Source organism: Choloepus didactylus, chromosome 19, assembly GCF_015220235.1.
Source record: "Choloepus didactylus isolate mChoDid1 chromosome 19, mChoDid1.pri, whole genome shotgun sequence".
Classification (NCBI taxonomy): Eukaryota; Metazoa; Chordata; class Mammalia; order Pilosa; family Megalonychidae; genus Choloepus; species Choloepus didactylus.
Genome location: NC_051325.1, coordinates 9129586 through 9145143, shown reverse-complemented (window position 1 = coordinate 9145143; position 15558 = coordinate 9129586).

The window sequence follows — 15558 nt, the reverse complement described above, 5'->3', positions numbered from 1 at the left end:
TACATTTTTATTGTGAAATTTAACATATATACAGAACAGTGACAACTTTTGAAGTATGATTTAACAAGTGGTTATATAGGTAATTTCAAGGAATGTTATGGGATACAGTTCCACAGTTTCAGTTATTTCCTTATTGTGAAATATAATATACATACAGAAAGGTGATAACTTTCGAAGTACAATTTAATGAGGAGGTATAGAACAAATTTCAAAGAATGTTATGGGTTACAGATCCATCATTTCAGTTATTTTCTTCTAGCTATTCTAATACCCTAGCCGATAGATAGGTAGATAGATAGATAGATAGATAGATAGATAGATAGATAGATAGATAGATAGATTCAGTATTTGTAATCCTTTGTTAAATCCTATCTTGTCTGTTGCTACCCCTTCCTCTGGTTTAATCACTTTCTCAATCTTCAGGAGTGTCTAGGCAGTGACAACCCTTATTTGTTGTTATCAAAAAGGGTTATCAACATTATGGGGAAGAGGGCTGCATCTGGTTGATGTTCTTGCAGAGGCTTTTGCCTCTGGATTTTAGGACTTGCCTGGAATTGGAACACTCTGGTGGATTTAAGTTTCTGAGAGATAAACTTAGTGAGTGAAACTTTTATGGAATCTCAGATAGGGACCTAGGTTTTTCAGGACTGCTGATGGTTAGGGCTCAGCATACTGTGGCTGTTTGGGATATCTAGCTGGAGCTTGCCTAAGAGTAACCTCCAGGATAGCCTCTTGACACTGTTTGAAATCTCTTAGTTACTGTAACCTTATTTTGTTACCTTTCTTTTCTCCTTTTGGTCAAGAAGGCATTTTCAATCCCTCAATGTCAGGGCCAGGCTCATTCCTGGGATAATCATGTACTTTTATATGTATCAAAATTATTTATCATTATTTAGGGAACATTTAAAGTCACAGCAGTAGTTCCTACAGTGCCAAAATGTTTCACATTGACTCAATTGCAGTCATTGAATAATGGCATGTGCCAAAAGGCTCAAAACTTTATTAGCAAAAACTTTAATAATAATGTAGTTCTTGCTTTTTATAACATTTCATAGTTTTTGTTCATTTGCATTTTTTTTATTTGATTGCAGAGGTTCAAAAATGTTTCAAAAGTTTTTGAGTGTTCTACATATTTTCTTATTTAGTGCTCCTACCACCAAAAGCACACATTTTAGTGAGTGTTGCACACCAATTTCTCATAAACGGCATGTCCTGACCCTTTATTTCTATCTGTGGGATAATATGTTCTAGTCCTCAGGACAACTCTGTTCCTGACTCATGCAAAAATATGGGCTTCCAGACTTATGCTATGACAGAGAATCACAACTCAGCATCACAAGTCTTTGCTCTCTCTTTCCACCTTTTCTTTTCAAATAGCAGCCGTCTTCATCACTACTCACTTTACCTTTATATTTTTTTAAAAAAATATTTCCTATTCTACAGATTTAACTCTTTCTGGCATCCCTTAACACATGGCCAGTGATCTTCACAGCTTATCTGTCAACCATCACCATCTCTGCCTCGTCATCCTTCCGTGGGTGCTCACTGCCCAGCAGCTTTCCGCAGCTCTGTTGGCATGCTCTGCCACTGCCTGGTCCTAAAGAGAAAGTCAGGACATGGGGGATCACACACTGTTCTCGATCTAACTGTAAATATGTTTTCCTCCTTTCCCAACGTGTTTCATAAGTCTGGGTGCTTCACTGGCCTGTATGCCCAGGGGAGTTTGCCAAGCACCTTCTCATGATCTTGGTTCATCCCCAAGGCAAACAGGTGAGTTTGGCATCTTTATCATTCTCACTTTAAAGATTCACAGAAAAGGACACTGCACCTCAGAGAGGTGGAGAGGTAGGGAACTGCTCCTGCTGGACTCTGCTCTGTAGTGGGAAAGCGGGCACTGGAACCCAGCGCTCTGCAAAGCAGAACACCCTCCTTGCCCAGCTCTCTAACCTCTGCTTGGACATAGCTCGCCCTCTGCTGTTTGGCAACCGAGAGTCCTGCAAAAGATTCTGTCATCAGTGTGTTTAGCTGAGTAGCCAACCTGGAACACTTTCTCTCTTATCCACTAGATCTTGCTATGACAAAGTAGCTTTCTAACTTTGAAGACACTGACTCCTGTATCCCTTTTGAGGTGTCAAATTTCAGGAGGATGCCTCTTTCTCTCTTTGCACTTCCAAACCAGTTCCTCTAGGAACTGCATCCTCTGCAGTATCTGCTTGAGGGTTGTGTTTTGCTGTTTATTTTTGGTAGCGTACTATTTCGTTTTATATTTTTCTTAAGCTGCCCCACATTTGTCCTCCAAGATTTGCTAAGTTATTCCTATAGTTTTATTTGACAGATTTGTCTCCCCTTGCACCTTGAGCCTATCTCTACTTGATTTTTCCATCTTGTCTTTGAGTTTCAGTTATGAGAAAGTTTCCTGCTATTTTACTTTTGATGTTAATACCATGGGTCCACTATTAATGAAACCATCAACCGCTACGTGGTTTTCATCCCCATTATTTTATAATGCATCGTGGTTCCCCACCATTGAATCGATGAATTTCATTGCTTCGGGATAAAGATGGGTACCAGTCGAAACCATAAAGTCATTGATCAGCTTTGACAGTGAAATGAGATTTTTTGAAGTCTCTAGTCTAGTGAGAACAAAGAATTGAAGGCCAAACTGTAGACAGAGAAAAGAGATTTTTAAATCCCAGAAGCTCCCCTTATATATCAGGAGCTACGTTTCAGGATCTCAACCTAGAGTTTGATGAGCCACATGCATCACAAGAACTTCAAATATGTCATGAGAGATGTTCCAACAGACTGAGACAAAAGTAGAGGCTCCTTCCTGTTGAGGATGGAAAATAAGGGATTGCTCTATCAGGCCATGCATTTGGAGTCCCAGGACTGCAGCTCCTGGCACACAACCTCTGGGCAGATTTGCTTTGGGCAGAGAACAAAGCTGTGGAGGGGAGCTGATCCCAGGCTCTGGCTCTTTGCCAGGGCTCTGGGAGGCAGCAGGGACACCTCTGGAGCAGCATTCCCACAAGGATTTTAATGCCACTCCTTCCAGATGCCCTCTTTTAGTGATATGTGCACAAGGGTGTGTGTTGTGAAGGCACTTGTATGTGTGAGCATTTAGTGTTTGCATTTGTGTCTGTACGTGTGTGTGCATGCATGTACTTGTGTGCATGGGTTTATGGCATGAGTTTGTGTGTGCACACATTTGTAATGAGTGTTAAACCCACTGACTATGAATAGAAACCCTTCTCTCTCTGCAGAGCCAGTTGACCTCCTTCATAGCCATTTCCTAGCATAGGAGGGAGATGTCTTCCTGTCCTAACTCTCCATCCATAGCCCTCCCTGCTGGTGGACCCAGTTCTGAGCATCCCTCTCTAGGTGAAGGGGACATCCTGGGTGACTTCTAAGACCCATCCTGCTGCCACCTCATCTCTCTGCTGAACTATTTTTTCCTTTTACTATCTGCCCCTGGAAGTAGAGGAGGCCAATTTCCCAGCTCCCACCACCCTCATGGCATGGTAATGGCCATGGCCCCTGCCACTCTCCTTTCCTCTGTGCTACCATATCCTTCCCTTGGTTCTTCTAAAGAGGCCAAAGAGAAAGTCCAAACACAATTGCTGTTGCTACTTTTGAAACTGAGAAATTCCCAGAGAGATTCTTCCTGGGTTCACCCATCCTTGAAATGACCCCTTGGATATCAGGGCTGCCATGATTTTTTTTCTTTCTTATAGCAACTACTATGCTGCGTCCTTAGGGATGAAATGTTGATATTTTATGTTACAGCTTGCTTCCAATCCCTCCACATATTTGAAGAAAACGCTTGGTATTCCCCCTAGAGTTAACTTTGCTATTCTATATTATTCTGTTCTTTTGTAAAGGTTCCATGTCTGTAAATAAACTTTCAATTTCATATTTCATTTGGTAGAGAATAAATCCAATCTCCTTACTTTCAGTCCATATCCATTATCCTTCATCTTTCAGCCCTGATCAAATAGCCGCATGAAGTGTGTGATATAAAAATCCAACATGGGATATGCTTAAGTTCACAGAATAACTCAAGATCTGCTCTTGGATTAAGAGTTGAATTCCATATTTATTTACTGAATGCATATGTCTATGTGCTGAAACATCATGCTCCAGAGTATAGACGTATTTCAACATTTCTAGTTTAAAAGCTATGTGGAACTGGGAGATTTTTTCCAATTATAAAATAGAGGAGCTGTATCACTTTTGTAGTAAAACAGCTCCATTACTTCCTGCTGAATGACGCTGGGCTTTAGTGCATCGCTCTGTGCCTCAGTTTTCTCTTCTGTACAATGTGACAATAGCCACTTCACAAGCAAATTATAGAAGAAACAGCAATTGATAATAATAGCTGATGTGTATTGATAGCTGATATGTACATGCCTGAGCTTGTGCTGAAAGCTTTATAAAACTCCCAGAAGAGTGATGATCAAAACCTGGACACACAAAGAGCTCTTGATTATGCATTGGATAGCGGTGCATGATCGTGATGGTCTCAGGATTCCTTTCCTCTCTTAAAAATTACTGAGGACCCCTAAGAAGCATTGCCTAACACAAGATCATGAAGATGGTTTCCTACATTTTCTTCTGGGGGATTTATGGTTCTGGTTCTTATATTTAGGTCTTTGAGCCATTTTGAGTTAATTTTTTATGTGGTATGAGAGAGAAGTCCTCTGTTATTCTTTTGCATATGGTTATACACTTCTCCCAGCACCATCTGTTGAAGAGGCTATTCTGTTCCAGTTAAGTGGATTTGGCAGCCTTGTCAAATATCAATTGACCATAGATGTGAGGGTCTATATCTGAACTCTCAATTCAATTCCATAGGTCCATATATCTATCTTTATGCCAGTATCATGCTATTCTGACCTCATATTACCAAATGTTACCAAAGTCAGGAAGTGTTGAGTACTCCAATTTTGTTCTTCTTTTTCAAGATGTTTCTGGTAATTTAGGCCTCTTACCCCTTCAAATACAATTGATAATTGGCTTTCCAGTTTTTACAAAGTATGCTGTTGGAATTTTAATTGGGATTGTGCTGAACCCATAAATCAATTTGGGTAGAATTGACATCTTAACAATATTTGGTCTTTCAATCCATGAACATTGGATGTCCTTCCATCTATTTTCCTTGATTTCTTTTAGCAATATTTTGTAGTTTTCTGTGTACAAGTACTTCACATCCTTAGTTAGATTTATCCCTAGATATTTTATTCTTTTAGTTGCTACTGTATATGGAATTTTTTCCTGCATTTTCTCCACAGATTGCTCTCTGTTAGTGTATAGAAACATTACTGATTTTTGCATGTTGCTCTTGTATTTCACCACTTTGCTGAACTCATTGATTAGCTCTAGTAGCTTTGTTGTAAATTTTTCAGGACTTTCTATCTATAGGATCACATCATTTGCAAATAGTGAAAGTTTTACTTCTTCCTTTCCAATTTGATGGCCTTTTATTTCTTTTTCTGGCTAACTGCTCTAGTTAGGACTTCTAGCCCAATGCTGAATAACAGTGGTGACAGTGGGCATCCTTGTCTTGTTCCAGATCTTAGAGGGAAGGCTTTTAGTCTTTCATCATTGGGTACAATGTTAGCTGTGGATTTTTCATATATGCCTTTTTTTCATGTTAAGGAAGTTTCCTTATATTCCTATCTTTTGAAATGTTTTTATCAAGAAAGGATGCTGGATTTTGCCAAATGCCATTTCTGTATCAATTGAGATGATCATGTGGTTTTTCCCCTTAGATTTGTTAATGTGATGTATTATGTTAATTGATTTTCTGGTGTTGAACCACCTTGTACACCTGGGATAAAACCCAGTTGATCATGTGTATAATTTGTTTAATGTGCTGTTGGATTCAGTTTGTAGATACTTTTGTTGAGGATTTTTGCATCTATATTCATTACAGAAATTGGTCTGTAATTTTCTTTTCTTGTAGAATCTTTATCTTGCTTTCATACTGTGGTGATGTTGGCCTCAAAGAATGAGTTAGGTGGTGTTCTCTCCTCTTCAATTTTTTGGAAGAGATTGAGCAGGATGAAATCTTCTTGGAATGCTTGGTAGAATTCACCTGTGAAGCCATCTGGTCCTGGGTTTTCTTTGTTGGGAGATTTTGATGCCTGCATTAACCTCTTAACTTGTAATTGGGTTGTTGTGGTCTTCTGTTTCTTCTAGTTTCAGTGTAAGTTGTTTGTGTGTTTCTAGAAATTTGTCATTTTCATGTAAGTTATCTAACTTCTTGGTATACTGTTGTTCATAGTATCCTATTATAATTCTTTTAATTTCTGTGGGGTCAGTATTAATAACCTCTCTCATTTCTGGTTTTATTTATTTGCATCTTCTCTCTTTTTTCTTTTTCAGTGTAACTAAGGGTTAGTCAATTTTATCAACCTTCTCAGAGGGCCAACTTTTGTTTTTTTTTTTATTCTCTCTCTTTTTTTAATTCTCAATTTCCTTTATTTATGTTCTAATCTTTCCTTCTGCTTGCTTTGGGATTAATTTGCTAATTTTTTTTCCTAGTTCTTCAAGGTATGCAGTTAGGTCTTTGATTTAATTCTTTCATCTTTTTAAGTGTAGGCATTCAGGGCTATAAATTTCCCTCTCAGCACTGCCTTCACTGCATTCTGTAAGTTTTGATATGTTGTGTTCTCATTTCATTTGTCTTGAGAGATTTACTGATTTCTGTTACAAATTCTTCTTTGGCACACTGGTTATTTATGAATGTGTTGTTTAACTTCCATACATTTGTGAATTTTCTAGCTCTCCAACTGTAATTGATTTCCAGTTTCATTCCATTATGGTCAGAACAAGTGTTTTGTATAATTTCAATCTTTTTAAATTTATTGAGACTTGTTTTGTAATGCAACATGTGGTCTATCCTGGAGAATGATCCTTGAGCACTTGAGAAGAATGTATATCCTACTGTTTGAGGGTGTTAAGTTTTGTATATATCTGTTATGTCTAGTTCATTTATAATATTATTCAAGTTCTGTTTCTTTACTGATCCTCTGTCTAGATGTTCTATCTATTGATGAGAGTGGTGTATTGAAGTCACCAACTATGATTGTAGAGGTGTCTATTTCTCCCTTCAGCTTTGACATTATTTGCCTTGTGTATTTTGGGGCACCATGGTTAGTGCATAAATATTAATGATTATGTCTTTTTGTTGGATTGGACTTTTATTAATTATGATGTCCTTATTTGTCTCATAACAATTTTGCATTTAAAGTCTATTGTGTCTGATATTAGTATAATTACCCTAGCTGTTTTTCTGCTACTGTTTTTATGGGATTTTTTTTCTAACCTTTCATTTTTAACCTATTTTGTGTCTTTGGTTGTAAGATGAGTCTCTTTTTGACAGCATACAGTTGAATCATGATTTTTTAATCCATTTGCCAATCTGTGTCTTTTGATTGAGGAGTTTAATCCATTAATATTCAAAGTTATTATGGTAAAGGCAGCACTTACTTCAACTATTTTATCCTTGTTTTTTTATATGCCATATCTTTTTTTTTTTTTTTTTTTTTTGGTCTCTCTTTATACTTCTAGTTACCTTTGCTGATAATCTTCATTTCTACCCCCTCCTCCAAGCCTCTCTCTCCTGTCTTTTTCTTTCAGCCTGTAGAACTCCCTTTAGTTTTCTTGCAGGGCAGCTCTTTTGTTGATGAAACTTGCAGTTTCTGTTTGTCTATGAATATTTTATGGTTTCTGATGAGAAATTAGCATTTAGTTTCATTGTAGTTCCTTCATATGTGAAAAATTGCTTTTCTCTTGCTGTTTTCAGGATTCTTTCTTTATCTTTGGCATTTGACATTCCTATTAGAATGTGTCTCAGAGTAGGTCTATTAGGATTTATGCTGTTTCGAGTATGTTGTGCTTCCTTGACATGTATATTTCTAGCATTCATAAGAGTTGGAAATTTTTCAGCCACTATTTCCTCAAATATTCTTTTAGCCCCTTTTCCCTTCTCTTCTCCTTCCAGGACACCCATGATTGGTGTTTGTTTGCATGCTTCCTGCTGACATTCAAATCCCTGAGACCCTGTTCAAGTTTTTCCATTCCTTTCTCTATCTGTTCTTTTGTCTGTAAGATAGCAACTGTACTGTCTTCTAGTTCAATTATTCTTTCTTCCATCTGTACAAATCTGCTGTTGTATGCTTCTAGTTTATTTTTAATCTCTTTACTGTGCCTTTCATTCCCATAATTCCTGTTATGTTTCTTTTATACTTTCAAATTCTTTTTATGATCACCCAGTTTCTTCTTAATGTTCTTTATCTCTTTACCCATATTTTACTCCATCTCCTTGAATTGGATGTAGGAGTTTTGTTTGAACATCATTTATTAGTTGTTTCAAATTTTGGGTCTCCTCTGATGTTTTAATTTGTTCCTTTGACTGGGTCATATCTTCTTATTTCTTAGTATGACTTGTAATGTTTTACTGATGTCTAAGCATCTGATTATCTTGTTGAGTTTACTCTGAAGGTGTTTTCTCTCTTGCCTAGGGTTTGGTTGTTGATTGGATTTGAGTTAAGGCTCTTGTTTAACACTTGGCTCAAATTATTCTAGACATTTGGAATTGCCCATGTTTAACTGATCAGATATTGCAAGCTCTTCTTCATCTGATTCTTCTCCTGGATATGTGGTACAATTTTTTAAGATTGCACTTTTTGTGCAATTGTTTCACCCCTAGGAGAAATTTTCATTTCTTCCAGTCCTTCTCTGTGAATCTTGATCTGATCTGTTTGCTTTTTTTTTTGTCTTTATAGTTTTGTAGTTGTTGTTGTTGTTGTTGTTTACACTACATTCATTGCCTCTAGCTGCTTTTGCCTAGAGGCCAAATTCTGAGAGGAGGGTCATCCCAGAGAGGACTTTCCCAAGTCAGTATTTCCCAGCCAAAACAGGGCCAGGGATCCATGAAAGGGGCACAGACTAGCTCCAAAGAGCCCTGGGGAGAGGGTCAGGAAAGATGCTAGAATCCTTTAATGACTCCCTGAAGCTGTGTTTTCCTGGCCTGCCCAATGGGTGGCACTTCTTGCTAAACTGTTCCTGCAGCCCTAAGGAGGCCCTGTGTCTTTAAACCTCCAATGGCCCTGCCACTCTTGGGGGTGGAATTGAAACAGCAGCTCAGAGCCAAGACCCAGCAATCTGATTTGTTGATGCAAAGCCATGCCCCCCATTCTTGGAGAAGAGGACTTCCACATCCCTCTCCATCCACAGCAGCCAAAGGAGCAGACCCCATGGCATACTGCCTCGAGAATAGGGGATGGGCACCTGTAGCTGCCATGGAGCAAGTGTCTCACAGTTCTTTGCTGCAGTTTCTCAGTCTCTTCCTCCCATTCTTCCCTGGATGCTGCACCCTCTGGAGCCCCAGAACAGTTGTTTCAGACAGTTTCTACCTGCTCACTAGCTGCTTTGGAAGAGGAGTCCTGGAGCTTCCTTCTCCACCATCTTCCCCAGAAATTCCTCTATAAACAATCTTGTGCATGTCTTTTGGTGCAAATATGTATGCATTTCTAGAACAGAATTGCTGTTTCATAGATTAGGTATATATTTCTCTTTAGTAGACATTCCCAAAGCAAGTTTCCAAAGTGGTTTTACAAATTTAAATTCACATTAGGAATCTATCAGAATTCAATTTTCTTTCCTTTTCAACAATTGGTGTTGTTTTATATTATATACATATATATTATATTGTATTATATTGCATTGTATTATATCATAATTATAATATATCATAATATATACTATATAATATATAATGTATTGAGGTTATAATTCACATTTCCTTGATGACCAATATGGTTGTGTTCCTTTTCACATATTAACCATTCAAGATGCTCTCTTTTATGGAATATTTCTTCAAGTCTTCAGCCTATTTTGTATTTAGTCATCCGTCTTTATCTTAATAATTTGTAGTCCATAGTTTGGACATGAGACAATTGAGACATTTGTCTAATATATAATAATATAGTAGATGAATATAAACATATAAACACATATATAAATTAATTGAATAAGAAGTTAAATATATATATATATATATATATATATATATGAGTTGGCATCCCTCTTTGACCTTGAGACAAGGATATCTATCTTTCTGGGGATTTGAGTACTTTCCCCTTACCTATACTCAGTTCTGTGTTTATGAATTTCCTCCTAGTTGAAAAACTTAGGCAAATGCCCCGAGCCCGAGTCCCACGGTGCCGCCAGCTGCCTCACAGGCAGACAGATAAATAGATGAGACTGAAGAAACACCCCAACTGTGGCGCCATCTGATCCCACATTAGTATTCTAATTCTGGGTCAATTTTAGTGCATGACATTATTATTATTAATATTGTGCTGATTATTTCCTGGAGAGTTCAACTCTTTACTGCTCAAGTTCTATTAAGAAATTGTATTCATCCAAAATTCTAACATTTTAAAATGAATGAATTTTAACTTAATATATGTGAGTTATACTTTGATATATTTTTTCCAAGGAAACTATGCCAAATACCTGTTTTTCAGAAACTGTTTTTTTAGTTTCCTGGCTGCTAAAAATGAATATCGTACAACAGGTTGGCTTCACGACAGGAACCTAGTGGTCATGGTTTCACAGGCTAAAAGGCTTGCTCCCTCTGAAGATCAGTTTCTTCTGGCTGGTCAGCAATTTTTGGGGTCCTTGGCTTTTCCATTACCTGGCAATTCACAAGGCAGTATCTTTTCTCTTCTCTTCTGGCTTTCGTTGACTGACAGCTTCTGCTGCTCCCCGTGTCTTCTCTTGCCATCTGACTTTTAGTCTGCCTATAAAGAACTCCAGTAATCCTGATTAAAGGCTACTCTGGGTCAGTTGGGCCACACCATAACTGAAGTAACATCTTGAAGAGATCTTATGTACAGTGGCTCATCTCCCACAAGAATGCAGACCAAGACCCAGAAAGTGTCTAAACTGGGGTGCACAATTCAATCCACCACACACTGTATCATGAACATCTCTTAATTTCTCCATCTCTTTCTTAACCATTTTTCACCCCTCTGTCTAACTCTCTTCACACATTCATCTCCCCTCCTTCCTCCTGTTATCCCATGATTTCACTTGCAGATTTGGAAACTTTTCCTCTCTCAGGATCCTTTCTGAGATGTGTACTCATCACCCTTCCCTCTGCCTGCGTCTCTCTCAGGACTGTCCATCATGCTGGTTCTCTGGTTATGTTGGTCACCAGCCAGCTCCCAGGCTGGACACCCCCACCACCACCACCCCCCACCAAAGCACTTGACCTGAGGCACATGCCCAGACCAACACTTTCAGTCTCCTGGAAACCCCAAACCCAACCACAGTTTGGGCTGCTTTGTGCCAGAACTGTCCTAAATATTCTCATATTGCAGCCTGACCTGAAGCCTTAGGAATTATAAGAAATTTATAAAGGGCCACAATGGTAGGTTTGCAGGCTGCCTTGCCCTGAGATGCATGACTCAGGTACTCTTACTTTGTTCACATGGTCACTGCTGCTGCTCTAACTTATTGTCACTTCTGTTTTACCAAGGGGGACTCTAAGTCTCAGAGTGGCTAAAAGACATGACCTGGTGTCATAAATGATGCAGCTAGGAATTAAGCGTAGTGCACTTGTGCTCATCCTATGCTCCTGTCCATACACTTCCCTGCCCGTATGGCACTCGCTCACCTTGCACCTTTGAGTTTAGACTTTGCTTCCTGGAAGGGAGTGTGGACATGCTGTCGAGCTGGTGCAGGCACAGACAGGCAAAATCTGGCTCTCTCTGGCCAGCTCTGAATCCTCAGCTTCCTGAGGACTATGTGTGGGTTGGAGCCCCACTGGGTGGGTGCAGCAGAAAGAGGATGACCTGGAACTTCACACAGGGCACATTTTAGGAAAAAGAGACTAAGAAAGGGGTATGCCCACAACTTGCCCACAATCCCAATCCAGTGGGAAACAGAACCTCCATAACATCTTGGGGAAAGAGGAAAAGGGACGTGCTCACGAACTGTGGAAATCTCCCTCCCACAGACACCAGGCTTGCTGCCAATGAGTTCCCAGCATCCAAATGGGAAACTGTTATCTCTGACCTGCCACAGTTTTCCTGCTTGTTCCTTTCAAATTTCAAGCTAGCCATTAAAGAAAACACAAAAACAAAAAAACAGTAACAAAAGCCTTTCTGGTTTCAGTGCCCACTGCATGCTTTCTTCTTAAGATAGCACCATATTCTCAACCAGCTTCTTGCTGGGTTTCTCCTGGGAGGAAGCCAGTCACTGAACCCACACTCTTCCCTCTGCCAGGATGCAATAGCCCCAATCTTCGAGGGTCCTGCTCCCATCTACAGCTCTGCCCAGTTGACCTAAGGGAATGGTTGAACTTGGAGAGCAGCAGTGGGAGATGCAGGCTCTCACTGGGGAAGTTTACAGCTTAATTCCACATCTTCATCTCAGCTGGATTTCAAACATTTTATTTCCACGTTCCCATTTCACCTAATGTTAATCTCCTTTTCAAACCCACACCTAGTATTAATGGATCTTTTTGTCAACCTTCAATACCACAAGGAAGTGAGAGCAGAGAATTCCAGGCCCAGGTGGTTGGAATGTGATTTGGAGAGGAGAGGGGCCGCCAGGTGGGCAGGCTCCTGGGACCCTCAAACTCTTTGCAACATAGGGTAGGGCCAGAGGAGGGGACCTGGCTGCCTGTGTTTTAGGGCCTTGCTGCCATCTTTCTTTTTTTCTCTCTCCTTTTCTTGTTTCAATAAAATTTGATTGTATGGGTAGTAAAGGTCAGAATTGAATTCTTTTTAGAATGGAGTGCTTTAGAGTTACTGATTCTTTTAGCTAGAACAACTTTTGATGTAGCCATTGATGTGTATTATAAAGACTTTCTGCAGATGAATTGCACCATTCTTACCTCCCAGAAAAGAAAGCTGAGTGATGGCACGTAGGAGAAAAACCCTGGCTCAGCAGAGGACAGATACAGGAATTGCAGGTTCCTTTGGCTCTGCCACATTAATGAATTTTTCAGCAGATTTAAATGCAACTACCAGGCATGCAACAAATAAAAGAAATCACATGTCTCCAGCTTCCTGAAAATATACTGACTCACAACAAATTTACTGACCCCCCCACAAGCCCCACATCCACATCCTGTGCTGAAATTTCTCCAGATACACTTCCTATCCATTTGCCCTCCTGCTCCATAGAGCACTATTTTGGTTCCTCAGTTGGGCTCCCATTCCTGAGCTCTCCCCGGGGACTGGAGACTTTGGCTCTGACTATTTACCTTGGCTTGGACTTCACCATCTGTCTTCATCATTCTCTGTTTTCTACCTCAGACTCTTTCCCCATCCTTCTCTCTCCTGCTCTATGCCCTGGGAGGCTGATATCTGTAGGCTATGAGGCTGATACAGGCTGGCAGGCTCCTGGTTGGGTTTAATCAATGGGAGGCACGAGCAGGAGACCAGAGGCCAAGAGTGGAGAAGAGCTGGACATTTCTTCCCTAATACCTCTTAGCATCTGTCCTTGGTTATAGCTGTCATCACAACTGCAGTTCCCTCCTGAATGCCTTTCTGCACCACTCAGTTCTTCTCTGCCTGCAGTAACACTATTTCACGCCCCTATCTTTTAGGATAACGGTGTCCTGCTGCTGATGGCTCCAGGGTGCCTTCACCATGTCTCATTTGCTCCTCCAACCCTGTTCCTCACCTCCAAATTGTCCTCTCATTAAATTCTCTTCATTTGAAGAATCTGGGATGAACCTGATACAATAACATTCCCCAAACCTCTTGAGGTCCCTAACTACGTACCTCCTAATCTTCTGTACAGGAAGCCCACCACTGCAACTGGCTACAACCCCCTGGGTCAACTCAAGTCAGGCCCCTTTTTTACTAATCCTGTCAGAGAAAGAGACCAGAAAGAGGTGTTCTCTTCTTGACTGAAGAAACATGATCACTTGTTAGCTCCACGTAAGGGGAGCTCTTGATTTGCAACCTCTGACTTTGGATCCCTGTCCCAGTAATTTGGCAGGAAATGCAATCCCATTTAATCTTGGGGTGTCACAAACAGGACTTGACTTGTTTCCGGGGTCTTTAGTTCTAAGATAAGTGGAAGAGGTGTGTGTGTGTGAGAGAGAGAGGTTCTGAGCAGTGATGTGCTATCTGCCCAGGTCTCACAGATAGCTGCTGCCCTTGCCTTTGGGATCCATTGCCACAGTAGGGAGTGGAACTCGTCTGTGAGTTCTCCCACCGTTCTGTCCTAGATGCGTCTCTGGGGTCAAATTGCATCCCAGGTTGCTATGAGGAACCTGGTCCACTGCTGCACTGCTCTGAGTGGAGGAGAACTCTCTTGGGTCCTAGATAGCTCTCGCTCCCCTCGCAGCCTAGGAAAATCTCTCTGGTTCGGGAGAAGCTCATCTTGCTCCCCACACGCCTCCCTGCCTCCAGACCGCCTGCATTTTCTACCACAAAATTCCTCTTCTTCAACCTCTTTCGCCAGCGTCACCTCCTGAAATCCCCAGAGCTCTGGCTTGTGGATACAAAAGCCAGGAAATCTTGTAAGCTCAGTTCTGTCTGTCCCTGCCTCCTCCCTCCCTTGAATCAATGAACCAGAGCCTGCTGCACACTCCCACTGGTGGTAAATTCATTAAAGAAAGTCCTTGAAGTAAAACACCTCAAAATGCCACCAAGCCTCATCAGGCAAAAGCCACAATGACCGGGTAGTTTCTGGTTTCTGGGGGCAAGGAAGCAGGGGCTCCAGCAGCCTCAGAGCTCCCCACCTTCTGCTGGTCCCAACTACTCACCCGCACTGGCTGATTGTCTACTTTCCCTCAACTGTTTAAAATTTCCATAGATAACCCAGCTTCTCAGAGTGTAAGTCTTGCCAAGATAAGCATCCGTGAGAAGAAACAATCACATTGTACTTTTAGGTCCCTTCTTTGAAAGCATTTTCAATCACCTACATAAGCATTATTCCTAAAAATAAGCAGGCCCATCCTCATTGTGGCTCCTGGTTTGAGGAAAGCTGTCTCTGTACTTGTGGTGGCCTAAGTTCTGGCCGGAGCTCATGCATGACGCAGTGGCTGTGTGGTGCCAAGATAAATGTAAAACTAGCAGCCCAGAAAGCTCGTGCACAGGGATGGATACATGCCACTGCCAAGAGAGTAGTTTATGTTCACGATTTGGGCTTGGGTATGTTTATCCCTGCCAGGTTTCCATGTGATTTAACGATCAAGAGCACTTTATTAATTCTTCTTAAGCAAGATTACTTTGCTGTTTGCTCGCAGGTACATCGGGGCAGGGCTTGGATGAGACAGAGCATTTTTGATGGTCTTGGTAATATACAGGAGGCAAGAATCTGCACCTGTATAACAAAGCAGAGTGATAATTGATTTTTGTGGATTTTTGATGTTGGTTCAGAGCGTGGTTTGAGCACCCCTGAGCAGCCTTTATCTTGACCTGTAATTTGAATGAAAGTGGGGTGTCTACCTTCCCCAGCAAGCAGGCTGCCAAGAAGGCTGACAAATGGCATTTCATTAAGACTGGTGTTCAACAGCCT